Below are 17,178 nucleotides of genomic sequence, written 5' to 3' on the forward strand. Positions count from 1 at the left end.
CGAAGAGTTTTGAAAATAGCCTTGGTGCCAAAACGCGCTCACTCATCTCTTCTATGGATTTCTATTTGCTGGCAAAATAATGCTTTGCGAGGTTGGCGCGAGATCACTTGGAAGGCACTCATGAAATTTTTATAGAACATGCTGTGATGAACACTTACTTTAGATCTATTACTATATTATACATTGTATTACTAGTTATTTACATTTGATTGACATTTAATTACGTGGGCTTAAAATTGAGGTATCATATAATTATCTGCACGGACATGATTATAAGGCAATTGATACGAGTTAAACTGCTGATCTGAGAATCTTAACCGAACTGTGGAAAAGGTAGACGTTAATGCTAACCTGTAACTGTATTTGTTTGTGTGAATCAACACAAGGATATTGGCACAGAAGTAAGTTAAATATAAAGTTAATCATAGTATATAAATTCAGTTAATCAAACCATAATATCTTATTCATTATTCATATATTAATATTTAGATCGAATTCTGTTTTGTGCACAATATTATTTGTGACAATAAATACGATATACCAATAGACAGTCGTGCTGCGTAGTAATAAGGGCGTATTGTCGATTCGACGAACCACAACACATTGGAGATATCAAACGAAACATTAACACATTAGAAAGATTTATAACATCACATTTATAGTACACGCGTGCTTATTGTTCGAGAAGCGTGTTTCTATAACTGTATAGAAACACGGGATTTTCCAGCCGAACTTCGCAAGCGAAGTAATCTAATGAGAATTTGTAATTGAGTTCAGTGGCGTAGCCAGCCTGACGATTTTGTCCCGCTATATAAATGTCGTGTTATCATAAATATTCATTTCTTTAGAAATTGATTGTTTGCACAGTCTATGAACACCAAATATTAGCATAGCGGGACAAATCGTCAGTCTGGCTACGCTACTGATTGAGTTTCGGAGAACTCGAAATAACGTAGAAAAACTCGCCATACGGGCTCGTTTTTCCACTGAATATTTCTCGTTCTGCCGAACTCCCACGCGTGTTTCTATAACTGTATAGAAACACGGAAAATATTTCTTCTATTTCTTAATGTGAAATGAAAACGGACCCATAAGAGATTTCATGGCTATTTAACTAAAGGCGGATTTCCACTTACAGCGAAATCGTTCGCTAGCGAAATATTTGCATATTTTCTTTTGAATTGAGAACAGTCTAGTCGAACTAATTTATTTATGCTGTTAAAATTCAAAAGAAAATATGCAAATACTTCGCTGGCGAACGACTTCGCTGTAAGTGGAAATCCGCCTTAAGGAAGGCAGTCCAACTAGCCCCTTCAAATTATGAGGGTTTTTTTAATTATTTTTCAAAATAAGATTCCCGAAAATGTATGCCACAGAAGAATTGTTAAGTTCTGTTAATCCAATTCACTTCCGACGTATGAAATATAGTCGGTAATTGATAAAGCAGTACAGCATTGGCTTCAGTGGATTGACTTCTTATATACATTACAAGACAACAGACTATAAAACAACCTTCAGAAGTGAATTGAATCCAACAAAATTGGATTGCGTGAACAGAACATTACACTAAAATGATATGAAATTATTTAGTAAAAATAAACAGAACATATACGAACCTTGCATGTTTACAGTGGCGAAAACAGAGTTCAATCAAAAAAATTACTAGATTAGAGATTAATTTGCGAATGCATTTCAGACGTTGATGAATGCAAAACAACCTCCCCATGTCATTACAATGCTACATGCAATAACACAGATGGATCTTATATCTGTACGTGTGATTTTGGATTTAATGGATTTAACTGCACAGGTAAGAAAACGTAAATAATTTCATTTACCTACCGAATATCTGCACATGTCACCCAGGATTTATCTTGAACATTAACTGCACTGGTCAGTAACGTCAACAATTTACTTCACCATATCCTTGAAAAGATCTTACACAGTAAATAGTTAAATTGAATTGCTGCATCTGCCATTTCAGATGTTGACGAATGCCTAACATCTCCCCCATGTCATTCAAATGCTACGTGCAATAACACAGATGGATCTTATATTTGCACATGTAATTCTGGATACACTGGAGATGGATTTAATTGCACAGGTTACACAACGGGAATAAATAATGTTTTTACAAAATCTTAAAAACAGAAAATTAAAAAAAGTTTCTACAATTTCCATTTCAGATGTCGACGAATGCTTAACATCTTCCCCATGTCATTCCAATGCTACGTGCAATAACACAGACGGATCATATATTTGCACATGTGATTCTGGATATACTGGGCATGGATTTAACTGCACAGGTAAGACAATGCAAATTATAATTTTACCAAGTGTTGAGTAAAAAAGAGGGAATGGAAAAATAAATCAAGTATGCTACAAATGCCATTTTAGATGTTGACGAATGCGTAATACCTCTCCCATGTCATTCCAATGGTACATGCAATAACACAGATGGATCTTATATTTGCACATGTGATACTGGATATATAGGAGATGGATTTAATTGCACAGGTGACACAACGAAAAAAGTTTTTTTACGAAATATTTAAGTAGAACGCAGCAAAAAGAAAAATATTCTACAACTGCCATTTCAGATGTTGACGAATGTGTAATATCTCCACCATGTCATTCCAATGCTACGTGCAATAACACAGATGGATCTTATATCTGCATATGCCAGTCTGGATATACTGGAGATGGATTTAATTGCCCAGGTGATTCAACGTAAAATGTTTTTTTACGAGATATTTTCAAAAGGGCAAAATAAACGTAAAAAATAAAATGCTACAACTGCCATTTCAGATGTTGACGAATGTGTGTTATCTTCACCATGTAATTCCAATGCTATGTGCAATAACACACCTGGATCTCATATCTGCATATGTAATTCTGGATATATAGGAGATGGATTTAATTGCACAGGTAACACAACTTAAAAAAAGTTTTTTTTACGAAATATTTAAGTAGAACGCAGTAAATGGAAAAAAATGCTACATTTGCCATTTTAGATGTTGACGAATGCCTAACATCTTCCCCATGTCATTCCAATGCTACGTGCAATAACACAGATGGATCTTATATTTGCACATGTGATACTGGATATATAGGAGATGGATTTAATTGCACAGGTGACACAACGAAAAAAGTTTTTTTACGAAATATTTAAGTAGAACGCAGCAAAAAGAAAAATATTCTACAACTGCCATTTCAGATGTTGACGAATGTGTAATATCTCCACCATGTCATTCCAATGCTACGTGCAAAAACACAGATGGATCTTATATCTGCATATGCCAGTCTGGATATAGTGGAGATGGATTTAATTGCCCAGGTGATTCAACGTAAAATGTTTTTTACGAGATATTTTCAAAAGGGCAAAATAAACGTAAAAAATAAAATGCTACAACTGCCATTTCAGATGTTGACGAATGTGTGTTATCTTCACCATGTAATTCCAATGCTATGTGCAATAACACACGTGGATCTTATATCTGCATATGTAATTCTGGATATATAGGAGATGGATTTAATTGCACAGGTAACACAACTTAAAAAAAGTTTTTTTTACGAAATATTTAAGTAGAACGCAGTAAATAGAAAAAATGCTACAATCCGCCATTTTAGATGTTGACGAATGCGTAACATCTTCCCCATGTCATTCCAATGCTACGTGCAATAACACAGATGGATCTTATATTTGCACATGTGATACTGGATATATAGGAGATGGATTTCATTGCACAGGTGACACAACGAAAAAAGTTTTTTTACGAAATATTTAAGTAGAACGCAGCCAAAAGAAAAATATTCTACAACTGCCATTTCAGATGTTGACGAATGTGTAATATCTCCACCATGTCATTCCAATGCTACGTGCAATAACACAGATGGATCTTATATCTGCATATGCCAGTCTGGATATACTGGAGATGGATTTAATTGCCCAGGTGATTCAACGTAAAATGTTTTTTCTACGAGATATTTTCAAAAGGGCAAAATAAACGTAAAAAATAAAATGCTACAACTGCCATTTCAGATGTTGACGAATGTGTGTTATCTTCACCATGTAATTCCAATGCTATGTGCAATAACACACATGGATCTTATATCTGCATATGTAATTCTGGATATATAGGAGATGGATTTAATTGCACAGGTAACACAACTTAAAAAAAGTTTTTTTTACGAAATATTTAAGTAGAACGCAGTAAATGGAAAAAAATGCTACATCTGCCATTTTAGATGTTGACGAATGCCTAACATCTTCCCCATGTCATTCCAATGCTACGTGCAATAACACAGATGGATCTTATATCTGCATATGCCAGTCTGGATATACTGGAGATGGATTTAATTGCACAGGTGATTCAACGTAAAATGTTTTTTTACGAGATATTTTCAAAAGGGCAAAATAAACGTAAAAAATAAAATGCTACAACTGCCATTTCAGATGTTGACGAATATGTGCATTTCAGATGTACGAATGTGTTATCTTCACCATGTAATTGCAATGCTATGTGCAATAACACACATGGATCTTATATCTGCATATGTAATTCTGGATATATAGGAGATGGATTTAATTGCACAGGTAACACAACTTAAAAAAAGGGTTTTTTACGAAATATTTAAGTAGAACGCAGTAAATGGAAAAAAATGCTACATCCGCCATTTTAGATGTTGACGAATGCCTAACATCTTCCCCATGTCATTCCAATGCTACGTGCAATAACAAAGATGGATCTTATATTTGCACATGTGATACTGGATATATAGGAGATGGAATTAATTGCACAGGTGACACAACGAAAAAAGTTTTTTTACGAATTATTTAAGTAGAACGCAGCAAAAAGAAAAATATTCTACAACTGCCATTTCAGATGTTGACGAATGTGTAATATCTCCACCATGTCATTCCAATGCTACGTGCAATAACACAGATGGATCTTATATCTGCATATGCCAGTCTGGATATACTGGAGATGGATTTAATTGCCCAGGTGATTCAACGTAAAATGTTTTTTACGAGATATTTTCAAAAGGGCAAAATAAACGTAAAAAATAAAATGCTACAACTGCCATTTCAGATGTTGACGAATGTGTGTTATCTTCACCATGTAATTCCAATGCTATGTGCAATAACACACGTGGATCTTATATCTGCATATGTAATTCTGGATATATAGGAGATGGATTTAATTGCACAGGTAACACAACTTAAAAAAAGTTTTTTTTACAAAATATTTAAGTAGAACGCAGTAAATGGAAAAAAATGCTACATCTGCCATTTTAGATGTTGACGAATGCCTAACATCTTCCCCATGTCATTCCAATGCTACGTGCAATAACACAGATGGATCTTATATCTGCATATGCCAGTCTGGATATACTGGAGATGGATTTAATTGCCCAGGTGATTCAACGTAAAATGTTTTTTACGAGATATTTTCAAAAGGGCAAAATAAACGTAAAAATAAAATGCTACAACTGCCATTTCAGATGTTGACGAATGTGTGTTATCTTCACCATGTAATTCCAATGCTATGTGCAATAACACACGTGGATCTTATATCTGCATATGTAATTCTGGATATATAGGAGATGGACTTAATTGCACAGGTAACACAACTTAAAAAAGTTTTTTTTACGAAATATTTAAGTAGAACGCAGTAAATAGAAAAAAATGCTAGATCCGCCATTTTAGATGTTGACGAATGCGTAACATCTTCCCCATGTCATTCCAATGCTACGTGCAATAACACAGATGGATCTTATATTTGCACATGTGATACTGGATATATAGGAGATGGATTTAATTGCACAGGTGACCACAAAAAAGTTTTTTTACGAAATATTTAAGTAGAACGCAGCAAAAAGAAAAAATATTCTACAACTGCCATTTCAGATGTTGACGAATGTGTAATATCTCCACCATGTCATTCCAATGCTACGTGCAATAACACAGATGGATCTTATATCTGCATATGCCAGTCTGGATATACTGGAGATGGATTTAATTGCCCAGGTGATTCAACGTAAAATGTTTTTTTACGAGATATTTTCAAAAGGGCAAATAAACGTAAAAAATAAATGCTACAACTGCCATTTCAGATGTTGACGAATGTGTGTTATCTTCACCATGTAATTGCAATGCTATGTGCAATAACACACATGGATCTTATATCTGCATATGTAATTCTGGATATATAGGAGATGGATTTAATTGCACAGGTAACACAACTTAAAAAAAGGGTTTTTTACGAAATATTTAAGTAGAACGCAGTAAATGGAAAAAAATGCTACATCCGCCATTTTAGATGTTGACGAATGCCTAACATCTTCCCCATGTCATTCCAATGCTACGTGCAATAACACAGATGGATCTTATATTTGCACATGTGATACTGGATTTATAGGAGATGGATTTAATTGCACAGGTGACACAACGAAAAACGTTTTTTTACGAAATATTTAAGTAGAACGCAGCAAAAAGAAAAATATTCTACAACTGCCATTTCAGATGTTGACGAATGTGTAATATCTCCACCATGTCATTCCAATGCTACGTGCAATAACACAGATGGATCTTATATCTGCATATGCCAGTCTGGATATACTGGAGATGGATTTAATTGCCCAGGTGATTCAACGTAAAATGTTTTTTACGAGATATTTTCAAAAGGGCAAAATAAACGTAAAAAATAAAATGCTACAACTGCCATTTCAGATGTTGACGAATGTGTGTTATCTTCACCATGTAATTCCAATGCTATGTGCAATAACACACCTGGATCTTATATCTGCATATGTAATTCTGGATATATAGGAGATGGATTTAATTGCACAGGTAACACAACTTAAAAAAAGTTTTTTTTACAAAATATTTAAGTAGAACGCAGTAAATGGAAAAAAATGCTACATCTGCCATTTTAGATGTTGACGAATGCCTAACATCTTCCCCATGTCATTCCAATGCTACGTGCAATAACACAGATGGATCTTATATCTGCATATGCCAGTCTGGATATACTGGAGATGGATTTTAATTGCCCAGGTGATGATTCAACGTAAAATGTTTTTTACGAGATATTTTCAAAAGGGCAAAATAAACGTAAAAAATAAAATGCTACAACTGCCATTTCAGATGTTGACGAATGTGTGTTATCTTCACCATGTAATTCCAATGCTATGTGCAATAACACACGTGGATCTTATATCTGCATATGTAATTCTGGATATATAGGAGATGGATTTAATTGCACAGGTAACACAACTTAAAAAAAGTTTTTTTTTACGAAATATTTAAGTAGAACGCAGTAAATAGAAAAAAATGCTAGATCCGCCATTTTAGATGTTGACGAATGCGTAACATCTTCCCCATGTCATTCCAATGCTACGTGCAATAACACAGATGGATCTTATATTTGCACATGTGATACTGGATATATAGGAGATGGATTTAATTGCACAGGTGACACAACGAAAAAAGTTTTTTTACGAAATATTTAAGTAGAACGCAGCAAAAAGAAAAATATTCTACAACTGCCATTTCAGATGTTGACGAATGTGTAATATCTCCACCATGTCATTCCAATGCTACGTGCAATAACACAGATGGATCTTATATCTGCATATGCCAGTCTGGATATACTGGAGATGGATTTAATTGCCCAGGTGATTCAACGTAAAATGTTTTTTTACGAGATATTTTCAAAAGGGCAAAATAAACGTAAAAAATAAAATGCTACAACTGCCATTTCAGATGTTGACGAATGTGTGTTATCTTCACCATGTAATTGCAATGCTATGTGCAATAACACACATGGATCTTATATCTGCATATGTAATTCTGGATATATAGGAGATGGATTTAATTGCACAGGTAACACAACTTAAAAAAAGTTTTTTTTACGAAATATTTAAGTAGAACGCAGTAAATGGAAAAAAATGCTACATCCGCCATTTTAGATGTTGACGAATGCCTAACATCTTCCCCATGTCATTCCAATGCTACGTGCAATAACACAGATGGATCTTATATTTGCACATGTGATACTGGATATATAGGAGATGGATTTAATTGCACAGGTGACACAACGAAAAAGTTTTTTTACGAAATATTTAAGTAGAACGCAGCAAAAAGAAAAATATTCTACAACTGCCATTTCAGATGTTGACGAATGTGTAATATCTCCACCATGTCATTCCAATGCTACGTGCAATAACACAGATGGATCTTATATCTGCATATGCCAGTCTGGATATACTGGAGATGGATTTAATTGCCCAGGTGATTCAACGTAAAATGTTTTTTTACGAGATATTTTCAAAAGGGCAAAATAAACGTAAAAAATAAAATGCTACAACTGCCATTTCAGATGTTGACGAATGTGTGTTATCTTCACCATGTAATTCCAATGCTATGTGCAATAACACACTGGATCTTATATCTGCATATGTAATTCTGGATATATAGGAGATGGATTTAATTGCACAGGTAACACAACTTAAAAAAAGTTTTTTTTACGAAATATTTAAGTAGAACGCAGTAAATGGAAAAAAATGCTACATGCCATTTTAGATGTTGACGAATGCCTAACATCTTCCCCATGTCATTCCAATGCTACGTGCAATAACACAGATGGATCTTATATTTGCACATGTGATACTGGATATATAGGAGATGGATTTAATTGCACAGGTGACACAACGAAAAAAGTTTTTTTACGAAATATTTAAGTAGAACGCAGCAAAAAGAAAAATATTCTACAACTGCCATTTCAGATGTTGACGAATGTGTAATATCTCCACCATGTCATTCCAATGCTACGTGCAATAACACAGATGGATCTTATATCTGCATATGCCAGTCTGGATATACTGGAGATGGATTTAATTGCCCAGGTGATTCAACGTAAAATGTTTTTTACGAGATATTTTCAAAAGGGCAAAATAAACGTAAAAATAAAATGCTACAACTGCCATTTCAGATGTTGACGAATGTGTGTTATCTTCACCATGTAATTCCAATGCTATGTGCAATAACACACGTGGATCTTATATCTGCATATGTAATTCTGGATATATAGGAGATGGATTTAATTGCACAGGTAACACAACTTAAAAAAAGTTTTTTTTACGAAATATTTAAGTAGAACGCAGTAAATGGAAAAAAATGCTACATCCGCCATTTTAGATGTTGACGAATGCCTAACATCTTCCCCATGTCATTCCAATGCTACGTGCAATAACACAGATGGATCTTATATTTGCACATGTGATACTGGATATTAGGAGATGGATTTAATTGCACAGGTGACACAACGAAAAAAGTTTTTTTACGAAATATTTAAGTAGAACGCAGCAAAAGAAAAATATTCTACAACTGCCATTTCAGATGTTGACGAATGTGTAATATCTCCACCATGTCATTCCAATGCTACGTGCAATAACACAGATGGATCTTATATCTGCATATGCCAGTCTGGATATACTGGAGATGGATTTAATTGCCCAGGTGATTCAACGTAAAATGTTTTTTACGAGATATTTTCAAAAGGGCAAAATAAACGTAAAAAATAAAATGCTACAACTGCCATTTCAGATGTTGACGAATGTGTATCTTCCCCATGTAATTCCAATGCTATGTGCAATAACACACATGGATCTTATATCTGCATATGTAATTCTGGATATATAGGAGATGGATTTAATTGCACAGGTAACACAACTTAAAAAAAGTTTTTTTTACGAAATATTTAAGTAGAACGCAGTAAATGGAAAAAAAAATGCTACATCTGCCATTTTAGATGTTGACGAATCCTAACATCTTCCCCATGTCATTCCAATGCTACGTGCAATAACACAGATGGATCTTATATCTGCATATGCCAGTCTGGATATACTGGAGATGGATTTAATTGCCCAGGTGATTCAACGTAAATGTTTTTTACGAGATATTTTCAAAAGGGCAATAAACGTAAAAATAAATGCTACAACTGCCATTTCAGATGTTGACGAATGTGTGTTATCTTCACCATGTAATTCCAATGCTATGTGCAATAACACACATGGATCTTATATCTGCATATGTAATTCTGGATATATAGGAGATGGATTTAATTGCACAGGTAACACAACTTAAAAAAAGGTTTTTTTTACGAAATATTTAAGTAGAACGCAGTAAATGGAAAAAAATGCTACATCCGCCATTTTAGATGTTGACGAATGCCTAACATCTTCCCATGTCATTCCAATGCTACGTGCAATAACACAGATGGATCTTATATTTGCACATGTGATACTGGATATATAGGAGATGGATTTAATTGCACAGGTGACACAACGAAAAAAGTTTTTTTACGAATATTTAAGTAGAACGCAGCAAAAAGAAAAATATTCTACAACTGCCATTTCAGATGTTGACGAATGTGTAATACTCCACCATGTCATTCCAATGCTACGTGCAATAACACAGATGGATCTTATATCTGCATATGCCAGTCTGGATATACTGGAGATGGATTTAATTGCCCAGGTGATTCAACGTAAAAATGTTTTTTACGAGATATTTCAAAAGGGCAAATAAACGTAAAAAATAAAATGCTACAACTGCCATTTCAGATGTTGACGAATGTGTGTATCTTCACCATGTAATTCCAATGCTATGTGCAATAACACACGTGGATCTTATATCTGCATATGTAATTCTGGATATATAGGAGATGGATTTAATTGCACAGGTAACACAACTTAAAAAAGTTTTTTTTACAAAATATTTAAGTAGAACGCAGTAAATGGAAAAAAATGCTACATCTGCCATTTTAGATGTTGACGAATGCCTAACATCTTCCCCATGTCATTCCAATGCTACGTGCAATAACACAGATGGATCTTATATCTGCATATCAGTCTGGATATATGGAGATGGATTTAATTGCCACAGGTGATTCAACGTAAAATGTTTTTTTACGAATATTTTCAAAAGGGCAAAATAAACGTAAAAATAAAATGCTACAACTGCCATTTCAGATGTTGACGAATGTGTTATCTTCACCATGTAATTCCAATGCTATGTGCAATAACACACGTGGATCTTATATCTGCATATGTAATCTGGATATATAGGAGATGGATTTAATTGCACAGGTAACACAACTTAAAAAAGTTTTTTACGAAATATTTAAGTAGAACGCAGTAAATAGAAAAAATGCTAGATCCGCCATTTAGATGTTGACGAATGCGTAACATCTTCCCCATGTCATTCCAATGCTACGTGCAATAACACAGATGGATCTTATATTTGCATGTGATACTGGATATATAGGAGATGGATTTAATTGCACAGGTGACACAACGAAAAAAGTTTTTTTTACGAAATATTTAAGTAGAACGCAGCAAAAAGAAAAATATCTACAACTGCCATTTCAGATGTTGACGAATGTGTAAATCTTCCACCATGTCATTCCAATGCTACGTGCAATAACACAGATGGATCTTATATCTGCATATGCCAGTCTGGATATACTGGAGATGGATTTAATTGCACAGGTGATTCAACGTAAAATGTTTTTTTACGAATATTTTCAAAAGGGCAAAATAAACGTAAAAAATAAAATGCTACAACTGCCATTTCAGATGTTGACGAATGTGTGTTATCTTCACCATGTAATTGCAATGCTATGTGCAATAACACATGGATCTTATATCTGCATATGTAATTCTGGATATATAGGAGATGGATTTAATTGCACAGGTAACACAACTTAAAAAAAGGGTTTTTACGAAATATTTAAGTAGAACGCAGTAAATGGAAAAAATGCTACATCCGCCATTTTAGATGTTTGACGAATGCCTAACATCTTCCCCTGTCATTCCAATGCTACGTGCAATAACACAGATGGATCTTATATTGCACATGTGATACTGGATTATAGGAGATGGATTTAATTGCACAGGTGACACAACGAAAAACGTTTTTTTACGAAATATTTAAGTAGAACGCAGCAAAAAGAAAAATATTCTACAACTGCCATTTCAGATGTTGACGAATGTGTAATATCTCCACCATGTCATTCCAATGCTACGTGCAATAACACAGATGGATCTTATATCTGCATATGCCAGTCTGGATATACTGGAGATGGATTTAATTGCCCAGGTGATTCAACGTAAAATGTTTTTTACGAGATATTTTCAAAAGGGCAAAATAAACGTAAAAAAAAAATGCTACAACTGCCATTTCAGATGTTGACGAATGTGTATCTTCACCATGTAATTCCAATGCTATGTGCAATAACACAGTGGATCTTATATCTGCATATGTAATTCTGGATATATAGGAGATGGATTTAATTGCACAGGTAACACAACTTAAAAAAGTTTTTTTTACGAAATATTTAAGTAGAACGCAGTAAATGGAAAAAAATGCTACATCTGCCATTTTATGTTGACGAATGCCTAACATCTTCCCCATGTCATTCCAATGCTACGTGCAATAACACAGATGGATCTTATATCTGCATATGCCAGTCTGGATATACTGGAGATGGATTTAATTGCCCAGGTGATTCAACGTAAAATGTTTTTTACGAGATATTTTCAAAAGGGCAAAATAAACGTAAAAAATAAAATGCTACAACTGCCATTTCAGATGTTGACGAATGTGTGTTATCTTCACCATGTAATTCCAATGCTATGTGCAATAACACACGTGGATCTTATATCTGCATATGTAATTCTGGATATATAGGAGATGGATTAATTGCACAGGTAACACAACTTAAAAAAAGTTTTTTTTACGAAATATTTAAGTAGAACGCAGTAAATAGAAAAAAATGCTACATCCGCCATTTTAGATGTTGACGAATGCGTAACATCTTCCCCATGTCATTCCAATGCTACGTGCAATAACACAGATGGATCTTATATTTGCACATGTGATACTGGATATATAGGAGATGGATTTAATTGCACAGGTGACACAACGAAAAAAGTTTTTTTACGAAATATTTAAGTAGAACGCAGCAAAAAGAAAAATATTCTACAACTGCCATTTCAGATGTTGACGAATGTGTAATATCTCCACCATGTCATTCCAATGCTACGTGCAATAACACAGATGGATCTTATATCTGCATATGCCAGTCTGGATATACTGGAGATGGATTTAATTGCCCAGGTGATTCAACGTAAAATGTTTTTTACGAGATATTTTCAAAAGGGCAAAATAAACGTAAAAAATAAAATGCTACAACTGCCATTTCAGATGTTGACGAATGTGTGTTATCTTCACCATGTAATTCCAATGCTATGTGCAATAACACACATGGATCTTATATCTGCATATGTAATTCTGGATATATAGGAGATGGATTTAATTGCACAGGTAACACAACTTAAAAAAAGTTTTTTTTACGAAATATTTAAGTAGAACGCAGTAAATGGAAAAAAATGCTACATCCGCCATTTTAGATGTTGACGAATGCCTAACATCTTCCCCATGTCATTCCAATGCTACGTGCAATAACACAGATGGATCTTATATTTGCACATGTGATACTGGATATATAGGAGATGGATTTAATTGCACAGGTGACACAACGAAAAAAGTTTTTTTACGAAATATTTAAGTAGAACGCAGCAAAAAGAAAAATATTCTACAACTGCCATTTCAGATGTTGACGAATGTGTAATATCTCCACCATGTCATTCCAATGCTACGTGCAATAACACAGATGGATCTTATATCTGCATATGCCAGTCTGGATATACTGGAGATGGATTTAATTGCCCAGGTGATTCAACGTAAAATGTTTTTTACGAGATATTTTCAAAAGGGCAAAATAAACGTAAAAAATAAAATGCTACAACTGCCATTTCAGATGTTGACGAATGTGTGTTTCTTCACCATGTAATTCCAATGCTATGTGCAATAACACACGTGGATCTTATATCTGCATATGTAATTCTGGATATATAGGAGATGGATTTAATTGCACAGGTAACACAACTTAAAAAAAGTTTTTTTTACGAAATATTTAAGTAGAACGCAGTAAATGAAAAAAATGCTACATCCGCCATTTTAGATGTTGACGAATGCCTAACATCTTCCCCATGTCATTCCAATGCTACGTGCAATAACACAGATGGATCTTATATTTGCACATGTGATACTGGATATATAGGAGATGGATTTAATTGCACAGGTGACACAACGAAAAAAGTTTTTTACGAAATATTTAAGTAGAACGCAGCAAAAAAAAAATATTCTACAACTGCCATTTCAGATGTTGACGAATGTGTAATATCTCCACCATGTCATTCCAATGCTACGTGCAATAACACAGATGGATCTTATATCTGCATATGCCAGTCTGGATATACTGGAGATGGATTTAATTGCCAGGTGATTCAACGTAAAATGTTTTTTTACGAGATATTTTCAAAAGGGCAAAATAAACGTAAAAATAAAATGCTACAACTGCCATTTCAGATGTTGACGAATGTGTGTTATCTTCACCATGTAATTCCAATGCTATGTGCAATAACACACGGATCTTATATCTGCATATGTAATTCTGGATATATAGGAGATGGATTTAATTGCACAGGTAACACAACTTAAAAAAGTTTTTTTTACAAAATATATAAGTAGAACGCAGTAAATGGAAAAAAATGCTACATCTGCCATTTTAGATGTTGACGAATGCCTAACATCTTCCCCATGTCATTCCAATGCTACGTGCAATAACACAGATGGATCTTATATCTGCATATGCCAGTCTGGATATACTGGAGATGGATTTAATTGCCAGGTGATTCAACGTAAAATGTTTTTTACGAGATATTTTCAAAAGGGCAAAATAACGTAAAAATAAATGCTACAACTGCCATTTCAGATGTTGACGAATGTGTGTTATCTTCACCATGTAATTCCAATGCTAGTGCAATAACACAGTGGATCTTATATCTGCATATGTAATTCTGGATATATAGGAGATGGATTTAATTGCACAGGTAACACAACTAAAAAGTTTTTTTACGAAATATTTAAGTAGAACGCAGTAAATAAAAAAAAATGCTACATCCGCCATTTTAGATGTTGACGAATGCGTAACATCTTCCCATGTCATTCCAATGCTACGTGCAATAACACAGATGGATCTTATATTTGCACATGTGATACTGGATATATAGGAGATGGATTTAATTGCACAGGTGACACAACGAAAAAGTTTTTTTACGAAATATTTAAGTAGAACGCAGCAAAAAAAAAAATTCTACAACTGCCATTTCAGATGTTGACGAATGTGTAATATCTCCACCATGTCATTCCAATGCTACGTGCAATAACACAGATGGATCTTATATCTGCATATGCCAGTCTGGATATACTGGAGATGGATTTAATTGCCAGGTGATTCAACGTAAAATGTTTTTTACGAGATATTTTCAAAAGGGCAAAAAAACGTAAAAAATAAAATGCTACAACTGCCATTTCAGATGTTGACGAATGTGTGTTTTCACCATGTAATTCCAATGCTATGTGCAATAACACACTGGATCTTATATCTGCATATGTAATTCTGGATATATAGGAGATGGATTTAATTGCACAGGTAACACAACTTAAAAAATTTTTTTTACGAAATATTTAAGTAGAACGCAGTAAATGGAAAAAATGCTACATCTGCCATTTTAGATGTTGACGAATGCCTAACATCTTCCCCATGTCATTCCAATGCTACGTGCAATAACACAGATGGATCTTATATTTGCACATGTGATACTGGATATATAGGAGATGGATTTAATTGCACAGGTGACACAACGAAAAAAGTTTTTTTACGAAATATTTAAGTAGAACGCAGCAAAAAAAAAATATTCTACAACTGCCATTTCAGATGTTGACGAATGTGTAATATCTCCACCATGTCATTCCAATGCTACGTGCAATAACACAGATGGATCTTATATCTGCATATGCCAGTCTGGATATACTGGAGATGGATTTAATTGCCCAGGTGATTCAACGTAAATGTTTTTCTACGAGACATTTTTCAAAGGCAAAAATAAACTAAAAAAATAAAATGCTACAACTGCCATTTCAGATGTTGACGAATGTGTGTTATCTTCACCATGTAATTCCAATGCTATGTGCAATAACACACATGGATCTTATATCTGCATATGTAATTCTGGATATATAGGAGATGGATTTAATTGCACAGGTAACACAACTTAAAAAAACTTTTTTTTACGAAATATTTAAGTAGAACGCAGTAAATAGAAAAAAATGCTACATCCGCCATTTTAGATGTTGACGAATGCGTAACATCTTCCCCATGTCATTCCAATGCTACGTGCAATAACACAGATGGATCTTATATTTGCACATGTGATACTGGATATATAGGAGATGGATTTCATTGCACAGGTGACACAACGAAAAAAGTTTTTTTACGAAATATTTAAGTAGAACGCAGCAAAAAGAAAAATATTCTACAACTGCCATTTCAGATGTTGACGAATGTGTAATATCTCCACCATGTCATTCCAATGCTACGTGCAATAACACAGATGGATCTTATATCTGCATATGCCAGTCTGGATATACTGGAGATGGATTTAATTGCCCAGGTGATTCAACGTAAAATGTTTTTTACGAGATATTTTCAAAAGGGCAAAATAAACGTAAAAAATAAAATGCTACAACTGCCATTTCAGATGTTGACGAATGTGTGTTTTCTTCACCATGTAATTCCAATGCTATGTGCAATAACACACGTGGATCTTATATCTGCATATGTAATTCTGGATATATACGAGATGGATTTAATTGCACAGGTAACACAACTTAAAAAAATTTTTTTTTACGAAATATTTAAGTAGAACGCAGTAAATGGAAAAAAATGCTACATCTGCCATTTTAGATGTTGACGAATGCCTAACATCTTCCCCATGTCATTCCAATGCTACGTGCAATAACACAGATGGATCTTATATTTGCACATGTGATACTGGATTTATAGGAGATGGATTTAATTGCACAGGTGACACAACGAAAAACGTTTTTTTACGAAATATTTAAGTAGAACGCAGCAAAAAGAAAAATATTCTACAACTGCCATTTCAGATGTTGACGAATGTGTAATATCTCCACCATGTCAT

General features: G+C 34.0%; 8 long non-coding RNA genes across 8 annotated transcripts; all 8 read left to right on the forward strand.

Annotated features, from left to right (window-relative positions):
• Positions 1 to 2,677: 2,677 nt before the first annotated feature.
• LOC114540512 lies at positions 2,678 to 3,081 on the forward strand. The gene is made up of 3 exons (XR_003689069.1): positions 2,678 to 2,720; positions 2,809 to 2,928; positions 3,015 to 3,081. It is a non-coding gene; the product is annotated as an uncharacterized LOC114540512 (long non-coding RNA).
• A 1,882-nt stretch (positions 3,082 to 4,963) lies between these two features.
• LOC114540508 lies at positions 4,964 to 5,324 on the forward strand. Its single transcript, XR_003689067.1, has 3 exons — positions 4,964 to 5,006; positions 5,094 to 5,213; positions 5,300 to 5,324. It is a non-coding gene; the product is annotated as an uncharacterized LOC114540508 (long non-coding RNA).
• A 1,279-nt stretch (positions 5,325 to 6,603) lies between these two features.
• Positions 6,604 to 6,964, forward strand: LOC114540514. The gene is made up of 3 exons (XR_003689071.1): positions 6,604 to 6,646; positions 6,734 to 6,853; positions 6,940 to 6,964. It is a non-coding gene; the product is annotated as an uncharacterized LOC114540514 (long non-coding RNA).
• Positions 6,965 to 7,047: 83 nt separating this feature from the next.
• On the forward strand, positions 7,048 to 7,382 carry LOC114540513. Its single transcript, XR_003689070.1, has 3 exons — positions 7,048 to 7,060; positions 7,151 to 7,270; positions 7,358 to 7,382. It is a non-coding gene; the product is annotated as an uncharacterized LOC114540513 (long non-coding RNA).
• Positions 7,383 to 8,867: 1,485 nt separating this feature from the next.
• On the forward strand, positions 8,868 to 9,227 carry LOC114540511. The gene is made up of 3 exons (XR_003689068.1): positions 8,868 to 8,910; positions 8,997 to 9,116; positions 9,203 to 9,227. It is a non-coding gene; the product is annotated as an uncharacterized LOC114540511 (long non-coding RNA).
• A 253-nt stretch (positions 9,228 to 9,480) lies between these two features.
• Positions 9,481 to 10,246, forward strand: LOC114540507. Its single transcript, XR_003689066.1, has 3 exons — positions 9,481 to 9,523; positions 10,017 to 10,136; positions 10,224 to 10,246. It is a non-coding gene; the product is annotated as an uncharacterized LOC114540507 (long non-coding RNA).
• A 2,897-nt stretch (positions 10,247 to 13,143) lies between these two features.
• Positions 13,144 to 13,502, forward strand: LOC114540506. Its single transcript, XR_003689065.1, has 3 exons — positions 13,144 to 13,186; positions 13,274 to 13,393; positions 13,480 to 13,502. It is a non-coding gene; the product is annotated as an uncharacterized LOC114540506 (long non-coding RNA).
• Positions 13,503 to 16,604: 3,102 nt separating this feature from the next.
• Positions 16,605 to 16,959, forward strand: LOC114540515. The gene is made up of 3 exons (XR_003689072.1): positions 16,605 to 16,647; positions 16,735 to 16,854; positions 16,941 to 16,959. It is a non-coding gene; the product is annotated as an uncharacterized LOC114540515 (long non-coding RNA).
• Positions 16,960 to 17,178: the final 219 nt, after the last annotated feature.

The sequence above is a fragment of the Dendronephthya gigantea genome, unplaced genomic scaffold (assembly GCF_004324835.1).
Source record: "Dendronephthya gigantea isolate DGI-Jeju-01 unplaced genomic scaffold, DenGig_1.0 000237F, whole genome shotgun sequence".
Lineage (NCBI taxonomy): Eukaryota > Metazoa > Cnidaria > Anthozoa > Malacalcyonacea > Nephtheidae > Dendronephthya > Dendronephthya gigantea.